A 12,671-nucleotide genomic window follows, 5' to 3' on the forward strand; every position below is an offset into this window, starting at 1 on the left:
AACTTTTTTCTAAAATAGTGCTCATATGCAGCTACAAAAAAGTATCAAACAAGATTTCCGTACAGCGTCGAACAAATTTATTAAAAATGAAAAACGAGTTTTAAAGAAAAATCGACAGAGGGTAGATACCTAAATTATTTGGCGAAAATAAAAATTTCAAATCGTTCTGAAAAAAATATTGTTAGCTAGAGGGATCAATTACAATCATTTTTGGTCATTACACGTACCCAAGAAATCCTACGCATATTCGAGAAAAAAATTCAAGAAACTATGAAATTTTTCGACAAAATTCAAAAATTTCAAATCATTCTGAAAAAAATATTGTTAGTTGCAGAGGTCAATTACAATAATTTTCGGTCATTAGACATACCCCCAAAATCCTCCCCATTCTCGAGAAAAAAATTCAAGAAACAATGAAATTCGACAAAATTAAAAAAATTTCAAATCCTTCTAAAAAAATTATAGTTAGTTGCAGAGGTCAATTACAATAATTTTCAGTCATTAGACATACCCTCGAAATCCTACGCATTTTCGAGAAAAAAATTCAAGAAGATATGAAATTTTTCGACAAAATTAAAAAATTTCAAATCGTTATGAAAAAAATATATTTAGTTGCAGGGGTCAATTACAATAATTTTGGGTCATTAGACATACCCTCGAAATCCTACCCATATCCGAGAAAAAAATTCAAGAAAATATGAAATTTTTCGACAAAATTCAAAAATCTCAAATCGTCCTAAAAAAAATATATTTAGTTACAGTGGTCAATTGCAATAATTTTTGCTCATTAGACATACCCCCGAAATCCTACCCATATTCGAGAAAAAAATTCAAGAAAATATGAAATTCGACAAAATTAAAAAAAATTTCAAATCCTTCCGAAAAAATTATTTTCAGTTTGGGGGGTCAATTGCAATAATTTTCGGTCATTAGACCTACCCTCAAAATCCTACCCATATCAAAAAAAAAATTTAAAAAACTATGAAATTCTCAAAATTAAAAATTCCAAACCCTTCTAAAAGAAATATTCACCAATAAATTTAATGTGTTTATAAATAATTATTGCAAGTATCCGCTACATGAATCCTCCCCACGAATTTCGAGCCAGTCTTCCGTTTCGATTTAGCTCGAATAGTGAAATAACTCACAACGAACGAAACTCGTCAGGTCCGCCACGTGAGCGACGAACACTTACGCGATGCTGGCTACGTGCGCGTCGCGAGTCGAATTTCGGAATTATTTCATAACGCGTGGCGGTTTGCCCAATGTCTCATTGATTGGCACTGATAGCATACGTGGAAACAGAAGTTGAATTCCCCGCCGCTTGGCAGACACTCTCACCTACTCACTTGGCTCACATTCCACTTCGAACCATTAATGATCACAGATTTACTATATCCACGATACAAATCAATTTAAAACTTTAATAACATCAAGTTGGCACCACTGTGCAAGAAAAACGAGACCACTCACAAGAATAATAATAATTTTAATGTAAAAATTGTTTAACGAAGAATGAAAGTTGATTTTGTAACACAAAAGTCTGGACTAGTTTTATTTCTAGGGAGATTTAGTTTTCTTGGGGACTCGAGCTTCCTTAAGAATTGAGGACGCCATTTTGAACTTAATGGACTTATTACGAACTGGAGAAGACTGAATAATATTAATTTTAATGTAAAAATTGTTTAACGAAGAATGAAAGTTGATTTTGTAACACAAAAGTGTGGACTAGTTTTATTTCTAGGGAGATTTAGTTTTCTTGGGGACTCGAGCTTCCTTAAGAATTGAGGACGCCATTTTGAACTTAATGGACTTATTACGAACTGGAGAAGACTGAATAATATTAATTTTAATGTAAAAATTGTTTAACGAAGAATGAAAGTTGATTTCGTAACACAAAAGTGTGGACTAGTTTTATTTCTAGGGAGATTTAGTTTTCTTGGGGACTTGAGCTTCCTTAAGAATTGGGGACGCCATTTTGAACTTAATGGACTTATTACGAACTGGAGAAGACTGAATAATATTAATTTTAATGTAAAAATTGTTTAACGAAGAATGAAAGTTGATTTTGTAACACAAAAGTGTGGACTAGTTTTATTTCTAGGGAGATTTAGTTTTCTTGGGGACTTGAGCTTCCTTAAGAATTGTGGACGCCATTTTGAACTTAATGGACTTATTACGAACTGGAGAAGACTGAATAATATTAATTTTAATGTAAAAATTGTTTAACGAAGAATGAAAGTTGATTTTGTAACAAAAAAGTGTGGACTAGTTTTATTTCTAGGGACATTTTGTTTTCTTGGGGACTTGAGCTTCCTTAAGAATTGAGGACGCCATTTTGAACTTAATGGACTTATTACGAACTGGAGAAGACTGAATAATATTAATTTTAATGTAAAAATTGTTTAACGAAGAATGAAAGTTGATTTTGTAACACAAAAGTGTGGACTAGTTTTATTTCTAGGGAGATTTAGTTTTCTTGGGGACTCGAGCTTCCTTAAGAATTGGGGACGCCATTTTGAACTTAATGGACTTATTACGAACTGGAGAAGACTGAATAATAATAATTTTAATGTAAAAATTGTTTAAGGAAGAATGAAAGTTGATTTTGTAACACAAAAGTGTGGACTAGTTTTATTTCTAGGGAGATTTAGTTTTCTTGGGGACTTGAGCTTCCTTAAGAATTGAGGACGCCATTTTGAACTTAATGGACTTATTACGAACTGGAGAAGACTGAATAATAATAATTTTAATGTAAAAATTGTTTAACAAAGAATGAAAGTTGATTTTGTAACACAAAAGTGTGGACTAGTTTTATTTCTAGGGAGATTTAGTTTTCTTGGGGACTTGAGCTTCCTTAAGAATTGAGGACGCCATTTTGAACTTAATGGACTTATTACGAACTGGAGAAGACTGAATAATATTAATTTTAATGTAAAAATTGTTTAACCAAGAATGAAAGTTGATTTCGTAACACAAAAGTGTGGACTAGTTTTATTTCTAGGGAAATTTAGTTTTCTTGGGGACTTGAGCTTCCTTAAGAATTGGGGACGCCATTTTGAATACTGGGGTTATGGTATGTGTCGATTTGACGCATTCAGATTTTAAATTTGACGTTATGGGGCTCGTGAATATTATTTATGGTGAATTGAATCGATGTATATTTTAATTGAAAGAAAAATTGCATTTTAATGCAACTGTAAACGTTGAGAATTGTGCAACGAGTGTCTGTAAACCTCGTAATGACGCCATTTTGATGGAGAGAGTTAATGCGTCCATTTAGAGTGACAATAGTTCGTAATTTCGAGTTTATTTTTATTTTATTGTTAATGGAAGTGTGTATGTATTTATGTGTGTAATAATTATTGTGTTTTATTAAGGAATAGAGGAAAGTATTCTTAGTTATATTGAATTTAGCGCGTAAATAGTTCAATAGTTCGAAATTTCGAGTTTATTTTTATTTTATTTTTAATGGAAGTGTGTATGTATGTGTGTGTGTAATAATTATTGTGTTTTATTAAGGAATATAGGAAAGTATTCTTAGTTATATTGAATTTAGCGCGTAAATAGGTCGGTAAGTTAGATCTCCGATTGTATCAAGACAGGTGGCGCCAGTACAAGATAAGCCAAAGTGCAAAGATATGGAAACTACAAAAGAATTATAACAAATTACATATGAGAGACTTAATCAAGAAACAACGGTGTGAATAATAGCGATGAATGTTGTTTCTTTGTTATTATTAATAATTAGTCTAAGTTATTATATATTTTGCTCAAAATAATGAAATCTTTGTTATTGCAGAGAAACAATTCTACTTATTATTCACCAATAACCTGCATATTAAATAAAACATTATGTGTATAATGTTATATAATTTGAAAAAAATTCAAGAAACTATGAAATTCGACAAAATTAAAAAAATTTCAAATCATTCTGAAAAAATTATAGTTAGTTGCAGAGGTCAATTACAATAATTTTTCGTCATTACAGCTACCCTCAAAATCCTATCCATTTTCGAGAAAAAAATTGAAGAAACTATGAAATTCGACAAAATTAAAAAAATTTCAAATCCTTCTAAAAAAATTATAGTTAGTTGTAGAAGTCAATTACAATAATTTTTCGTCATTAGAGCTACCCTCAAAATCCTACTCACTTTCGAGAAAAAAATTCAAGAAACTATGAAATTTTTCGACGAAATTCAAAAATTTGAAATCCTTCTAAAAAAATTATAGTTAGTTGCAGAGGTCAATTACAATAATTTTTCGTCATTAGAGCTACCCTCAAAATCCTACTCACTTTCGAGAAAAAAATTCAAGAAAATATGAAATTTTTCGACAAAATTCAAAAATTTCAAATCATTCTAAAAAAATTATAGTTAGTTGCAGAGGTCAATTAGAATCATTTTTGGTGAGTAGGCATACCCCCGAAATCCTACGCATTTTCGAGGAAAAAATTCCTAAACGAAAATATAAAGTGTAACCAGAAATTTTATGTGAATTTTTAAAACATCATAACTTCTGAACGGGTTAGACGATTTCAATGTTTCAAAAGGCAAATAACGCGTATTTAGATGTAGAATAAGTAGAAATTCCAAAAATATTGAAAAAGATGGTCCTTAAGCCCGTAAAGTTAGAAAAACGCCATAAAAATGGTCCAATTTTCAAACTGCCATAACTCCTATAATAGTGAGTATATTTCAATGAAACTTTTTTCTGAAGCAGAGCCTATGGATACCTTCAAAAAAGTATTAGACAACTTTTCTGTGGAGTGTCAAACAAAATTACTAAAAATCAAAAACGAAATTTTTAGAAAAATCGACAGAGGGTGCCTAAATTATTTGGTGAAAATAAAAATTTCAAATCGTTCTGACAAAAATACTGTTAGCTGTGGGGGTAAATTATAATAAATTTTAGTGAATAGACATACCCCCGAAATCTTGCGCATTTTCGAGAAAAAAATTGAAGAAACTATGAAATTCGACAAAATTAAAAAAATTTCAAATCATTCTGAAAAAAATATTGTTAGCTCTGGTGGTCAATTACAATCATTTTTCGTCATTACACATAATCCTGAAATCCTACCCACTTTAGAGAAAAAAATTAAAGAAACTATGAAATTCGACAAAATTAAAAAAATTTCAAATCATTTTGAAAAAAATATTGTTAGTTGCAGAGGTCAATTACAATAATTTTCGGTCATTAGACATACCCCCAAAATCCTACTCACTTTCGAGAAAAAAATTCAAGAAACTATGAAATTCGACAAAATTAAAAAAATTTCAAATCCTTCTAAAAAAATTATAGTTAGTTGCAGAGGTCAATTAGAATCATTTTTGGTGAGTAGGCATACCCCCGAAATCCTACGCATTTTCGAGGAAAAAATTCCTAAACGAAAATATAAAGTGTAACCAGAAATTTTATGTGAATTTTTAAAACATCATAACTTCTGAACGGGTTAGACGATTTCAATGTTTCAAAAGGCAAATAACGCGTATTTAGATGTAGAATAAGTAGAAATTCCAAAAATATTGAAAAAGATGGTCCTTAAGCCCGTAAAGTTAGAAAAACGCCATAAAAATGGTCCAATTTTCAAACTGCCATAACTCCTATAATAGTGAGTATATTTCAATGAAACTTTTTTCTGAAGCAGAGCCTATGGATACCTTCAAAAAAGTATTAGACAACTTTTCTGTGGAGTGTCAAACAAAATTACTAAAAATCAAAAACGAAATTTTTAGAAAAATCGACAGAGGGTGCCTAAATTATTTGGTGAAAATAAAAATTTCAAATCGTTCTGACAAAAATACTGTTAGCTGTGGGGGTAAATTATAATAAATTTTAGTGAATAGACATACCCCCGAAATCTTGCGCATTTTCGAGAAAAAAATTGAAGAAACTATGAAATTCGACAAAATTAAAAAAATTTCAAATCATTCTGAAAAAAATATTGTTAGCTCTGGTGGTCAATTACAATCATTTTTCGTCATTACACATAATCCTGAAATCCTACCCACTTTAGAGAAAAAAATTAAAGAAACTATGAAATTCGACAAAATTAAAAAAATTTCAAATCATTTTGAAAAAAATATTGTTAGTTGCAGAGGTCAATTACAATAATTTTCGGTCATTAGACATACCCCCAAAATCCTCCCCATTCTCGAGAAAAAAATTCAAGAAACTATGAAATTCGACAAAATTAAAAAAATTTCAAATCATTCTCAAAAAAATATAGTTATTTACGGGGGTCAATTACAATAATTTTCGGTCATTACACATACCCTCGAAATCCTACCCCCTTTCGAGAAAAAAATTCAAGAAACTATGAAATTCGACAAAATTAAAAAAATTTCAAATCATTCTGAAAAAAATATAGTTATTTACGGGGGTCAATTACAATAATTTTTCGTCATTACACATACCCTCGAAATCCTACCCCCTTTCGAGAAAAAAATTCAAGAAACTATGAAATTCGACAAAATTAAAAAAATTTCAAATCATTCTGAAAAAAATATTGTTATTTACGGGGGTCAATTACAATAATTTTCGGTCATTAGACATACCCTCGAAACCCTACCCCCTTTCGAGAAAAAAATTCAAGAAACTATGAAATTCGACAAAATTAAAAAAATTTCAAATCGTTCTGGAAAAAATACTGTTATCTACAGGGGTCAATTACAATAATTTTTCGTCATTAGACATACCCTCGAAATCCTACGCATTTTCGAAAAAAAAATTCAAGAAACTATGAAATTCGACAAAATTAAAACATTTCAAACCCTTCCAAAAAAATTATATTTAATCGCAGAAGTCAATTACAATAACTTTCAATCATTACACATACCTCCGAAATCCTACCCACTTTCAAGAAAAAAAATTCCAAACATTAAACTGAATTCTACGTTTCAAATTTATTTCTTTCGTACCATATCCCACAGAAGCTTTTAACCCTTCCAAAAAATCTAATATCTCACTATCAAAAAACATATGTACATTACATTCAAATCAACAAAACAATCATTACAAAAATACAAAACCCCAAAAAAAAAAAATATTTCAATACAAATCTCGACTAAAAGAAAGAGTTTAATTCCATTCCCTATTTGACGCGTTTCATCAACGATATTGATCCCCTGATCTCCCTAATGAATATTATATTTCCTACAGTCGACGATTACTAATGCATCAAAGACGATCAAACACTGAATCACTGGATTGTGAATGAAAAGTACGCACATGGCAGTTACCGCCAGTACGTACTTTGCCCATCGAACGAGGAAAAAGCAAAGGAACACGAGGAACGCGTTATTTCATGTCACACGGAAGCGACAGCATGCATAATGCAATAATTCTGGCGTCTTGTCGAAGCTTCGACTTATTCTCCGCCGCGCACACCTACTGCGCATCGGAGCCAGCAGCGCTTAGTTCATCGTTTGCACGCACTGCATCGGTGACCTAAGCAGCGAAAGTTCCTTTGTTTACCTGAGAACCAGCATCTCATGAACTTTCATGAGGCATCTTTGCGAAATATTCACATCGAGCACAATTGTACAATACACCTAACCTCCAATCGACACTCTCGAATATGCTTTGGAAAGATCATTACTCAACAGTAAACAGAAAAGTACTGAAAATGTCGCATTTGAATCAAATTTATAATACTGGGGGAAAAAAAATTGCGAATCGAATGAATTCGTCCGGTCGATTGTTACTTTCACGAGCTCGTACGCTATTTACGCTGCACTTACGTACCGTCGGGTCACGCCTAAGCATCGCGTAGAGATAAGCGTATGTATCTTTCATGTACGATATATCGCTCGTGTCACGAACGCGTTCGATCCCGTGGAGCTCACGTGCCGTAAATTATTCGGTGAGAATAGCGGAGCGGCCGTGTCGCGGCGCATGCGCGTCGCCCGCGGTCGAGGCAGAAATTAAACTGCGGGTCGCTGCGATCGAAATAACTCGCGACAGGGGAACAGGTTTCCACGGGTTTGCGCCATGGATGAATCTCCCGACTGTCACGACGATTAACACTTCCCTCACTCCGACTCATTCAACTCGTTTTTAAATCAAATAAAAATTTCACGAATCGGGGTGAATTATACTCGATTCCTCTAATTCATCACATATGCATTTCATTGAACGGAGATTCGTTTTTTATGAACTCGCAAAGTTGCAGTAGAAAAGTTAGGTTATGTACATATTTCACAGGTGACTACGTTCCATGTTACAAATTATAAATGATCCAATTTGATAATTCTACATTTCTAGAACGTCTATGCATATTTTTTTGAAACTTCTTGCAAAGTTGCAGTAGAAAAGTTAGGTTATGTACATATTTCACAGGTGACTACGTTCCATGTTACAAATTATAAATGATCCAATTTGATAATTCTACATTTGTAGAACGTCTATGCATATTCTTTAGAAACTTCTTGCAAAGTTGCAGTTGAAAAGTTAGGTTAGGCACATATTTCACAGGTTCACAAGTGACTATGTTCCATGTTACAAATTATAAATGATCCAATTTGATAATTCTACATTTGTAGAACGTCTATGCATATTTTTTTGAAACTTCTTGCAAAGTTGCAGTAGAAAAGTCAGGTTAAGTACATATTTCACAGATTCACCAGTGACTATGTTCCATGTTACAAATTATAAATGATCCAATTTGATAATTCTACATTTCTAGAACGTCTATGCATATTTTTTAGAAACTTCTTGCAAAGTTGCAGTAGAAAAGTCAGGTTAGGTACATATTTCACAGATTCACAAGTGACTATGTTCCATGTTACAAATTATAAATGATCCAATTTGATAATTCTACATTTGTAGAGCGTCTCTGCGTTAAAATCATGTTCTACGCATTGAGTTTGCATGAATCGATCAGCTAGACAGTATCTCTCACAACAATTAACCCTCATCCACATAACTCAGACCTACTCAGACATTGTCGAATGGGTGTCAAAGTTTACATGCAACTCTGACAGTGATTACGTGTAGACAATACAATAAATTACAATTGTATGTACTGCGTTGATTTTAACTTTCTTTTACTGTTAAATTTCATTATCGTCTAGATTATATTTTCCACAGAGTCTTCGGCCAAATTTAGATTCGTCTATTTCTACCACTTTGCCTGGCCCGCCAAGAATCTCATGAGTTTTGTAGCCAATCAGCCATCACTTGATTTGCAAAATAGTTCCATCGAGAAACAGTGTTTTTATTCAATTACAATTCTCGTGTTATATGGTACTGTTCAAAATTATGGACTAACATGTACGTTAATTTTAACACTATTTCGTAAGAAAGGTTTGAGAAACTGAAAAAATCGAGTTACCTTAATAGTTACATTTGTACATGATCGTTTCATTCTGAAGCAGCTTGTTACTAATATATTTAAAATCCTTAAGATTTTGTAACACGAAAATTTGCTTGTTAATGAAGCAATGAGAAAGTTTATTTTGAAAGTGGCGTAAGTCCCATTGCGAGAGTTTCAAATGGATATGGAAAATATTATGAGATCCCAGCTTTTTTATTTTGTTGCGTAGTGTTATCAAAGTAGTTGAATTATCAATGTGCAATGAATTTGAAAGCTAGAAACGTGACTTTTTAAAGACTAAAAAGTACTGACGACGAATGAGTAAATTGGTTTAAAATATGTTGGATGAGATTTTTGAGAAGCGATCCATATAAATTGTTCTACAAAATGACAACAAACGAGAATGCACCATTCGAAACATTGGATTTACTATTGCAATGGGGAAACTCGAGAAACTTTAATAATATCAAGTTGGCACCACTATATAAGATAAACGAGACCACTCACAGACCTAAAATACAAGGACTTAATGGATTTATTACAAACTGGAGAAGACTGAATAATAACTAATAAAACAATATTAATTTTAATGTAAAAATTGTTTAACAAAGAATAAAAGTTGATTTTTTTGATTTTATAACACAAAAGTGTAGACATTTAGTTTTATTTCAAGGGAAATTTAGTTTTCCTGTGGACTTGCGATTTCTTAAGAATTGAGAACGTCATTTTTAACACTAGGTTTATGGTATGTGCCAATTTGACGCATTCAGATTCTAAACTTAACGTTATAGGACTCATAAATACTATTTGTTAGCAATTTATGTGGAATTAATGTAACGATGTATCCTCTAATTGAAAGAAAAATTGCATTTCAATGCAACTGTCAACGTAGCGAGTTATAATAAAAATATGTGCAACGAGTGTTCGTAAACCTAGTGTTAAAGTGACGTAAGTCCAATCATAGCCATCAGAAATGTATTATTTCTTAAATGATGTTAATTATGCTAATTGGAATGATAAATTTGACTCTTAGAAACCCAAAAACATTCTACTATGTCATCTGTTACCCATATTTCTAAATTTAATCCAACGCAAACCCTTTGATATCTCGAATCGAACATAAATGGACTTACGCCACTTTCAAAATAAACGACTCATCTAGTAAACGTACCTAATAGGAAAATGGTGATTTATTCAATGAAATTTCATTCGATAAACGTTTAACCAGTTAACTGCAATCTTTTTGCAAAGCGTCCACCAAGTGAGTGTCGCAATAATCAAAACAATGACAGGGATATTCGTCAAACACAGAGTAAGTGGCGCTGTTGAAATACTGAGTCAAAAAGATGACTTTATTCCAGAAAATGAACAATGTTATTAGTAATATTTACACAGTCGCTCAACATGAGCATATATTTACACAAAGTGAACAGAAGACTAAGAAAAAGAAATCAAATATTTATAGTAGTTAAAAATCATCGCAGAGAATCTAACTTTGTTTTGTTTTTGGGTTTGATGCATCGAGATGAAAAAGTGTTACAGGAAGTTATGAATCCAACCAAAATTGTTTACAATTTCCATTTCGTCTTAACCTCTAAACATTTCAAGTATATTAAAATTTACTTTTCAGTTTTCGCCAATTTCAATTACAACTTGAATATCAAATTTTAACAAAATTTTACGAACACACTTAACTGGTTAACAAATTAGCATTCGACTACAGTAACGAAAGTGTTTCCACCTGTGAACCTGTCAGAGTACACATAACCTTACTTTTTTTGTCAAAGTACACTTAACCTTACTTCTTTTCGCCAAAGTACACTTAACCTTACTTTTTTCGTCAAAGTACACTTAACCTTACTTTTTTCGTCAGAGTACACTTAACCTTACTTTTTTACTGCAACATTACAAGTTTACAAAAAACTAACGAACTTCCGGGAATAATGAAATGCATATCGATAACGTATCGAATTAGACGAATCGAATGACGTGTAACTCACCACAATCGGTGAACCATCCGTTTGCTAGAAATCTACCTCAAAAAATGTTCGTTCTGGTACCTCTGAAAAAAGAGATGTAATTGATACTATAAAACCGTGGTAGATGCAAGCGTAAGACTGCACGGTCATCTACCTCTTAATCTTTGGCATCTATTTTCAGGTCACGTTGCGCGTAACTATATTTCGCGTATATTTTCACGTCAGAGCCTGCACCTAACCTCACTCTCTCATCCCGTGACAGCACTGGTCTTTACCTGCGGCCTCCGTGGTAACGAGCTCGCGTCCGGAACAAAGGCGAGAAGGCGGCTGCGTGTTGATACGGCGAAGGAAGAAGAGGAGGAAGAGTAGGAGAGACACGAGGCGACGGCAGCCGATGTATTCCCCGTTCCGTGCACAGGCGGCGTTGCTATCGCGCGGAACTCTCGCTTGGAAACCACTATCGTAGCACCAACGCACCTTCTTCCATGTTGCGTGCACACGAAACGAACAAGTACCACTATTATCGACGCTCACTCGCGTTGAACGTAGCACAGCGTGCGGAGCACGAGGTCGAGGAACGTCGCCGGTGCCCCGTATATCCGCGTCGGCTACGCACGTATCTCGCGGCACAACCTCCGGTCCAGGACTGATGCACCACGGCGCGCGGGGACCCGTCGCGGCAGCCGCGAGAAAGAGAAAGAGAGAGTCGTGACGCGCGACGCTCGGCCGGGCGCCATTTACAGAAACGCACGCATCGACGCGACCTCTCTCTCTCGCTCCCGCTACTCGCCTACCCCCACTCCGCCACTCTCTCTCTTCCCCCTCCAAGCGTCCATCCGACCTATCCCAATTACAGTGAACGTCCTTGAGGTGACTAACACCTCGCCGTCCACTGCTCGCGAGGGACGCACGGAGAGGGGGAAAAGGAGTAGGTGAGTGGGGCTACCGAACCCTCGTCGACGAGTCGGAGAACAAAGACAGAGAGCGGCGAATGTAACGCTCGGGCTTTCTTGGTGCTGCAAGAGAGGGAGTACGCGTAACCAGCTTCTCGAGTGTGAGAACGAGGAGGTTATTCACTGTTACGCCTTTTAAAATCGAGATTCTCGTTTCAATAAAATTAGGTTTTATTGAAAATACCGAAACCTACCAATACTCCCCTGGCTAGTAATTAATCGTTACGCGATGCCATATTTACAGTTTATCTACATTCGATTACATTCAATAATTACGATTAAGATAGTGAAAATAATTTTCCCCGATTTGAAATTTTTTTAATTTTGTCGAATTTCATATTTTCTTCAATTTTTTTCTCGAAAGTGAGTAGGATTTCGTGGGTGTGTCTAATGACGAAAAATTATTAGAATTGACCCCTG

At 33.9% G+C, this 12,671-nt stretch overlaps 1 protein-coding gene across 10 annotated transcripts in view; it reads right to left on the reverse strand.

Annotated features, from left to right (window-relative positions):
- Cic (Putative transcription factor capicua) overlaps positions 1 to 11,934 on the reverse strand; it is a 144,904-nt gene extending 132,970 nt beyond the window's left edge. For 7 of the 10 annotated variants that reach the window (XM_076779971.1, XM_076779973.1, XM_076779974.1 and 4 more), the window contains exon 1: positions 11,574 to 11,933. The gene's annotated coding sequence lies outside the window, so the exon portion shown is untranslated. Of the gene's footprint in view, positions 1 to 11,573 lie in introns of all 10 variants that reach the window. The other 3 variants (XM_076779976.1, XM_076779979.1, XM_076779975.1) reach the window with 1 other exon arrangement.
- Between the last annotated feature and the right edge of the window lie 737 nt (positions 11,935 to 12,671).

The sequence above is a fragment of the Colletes latitarsis genome, chromosome 12 (assembly GCF_051014445.1).
Source record: "Colletes latitarsis isolate SP2378_abdomen chromosome 12, iyColLati1, whole genome shotgun sequence".
NCBI classification, from domain to species: Eukaryota; Metazoa; Arthropoda; class Insecta; order Hymenoptera; family Colletidae; genus Colletes; species Colletes latitarsis.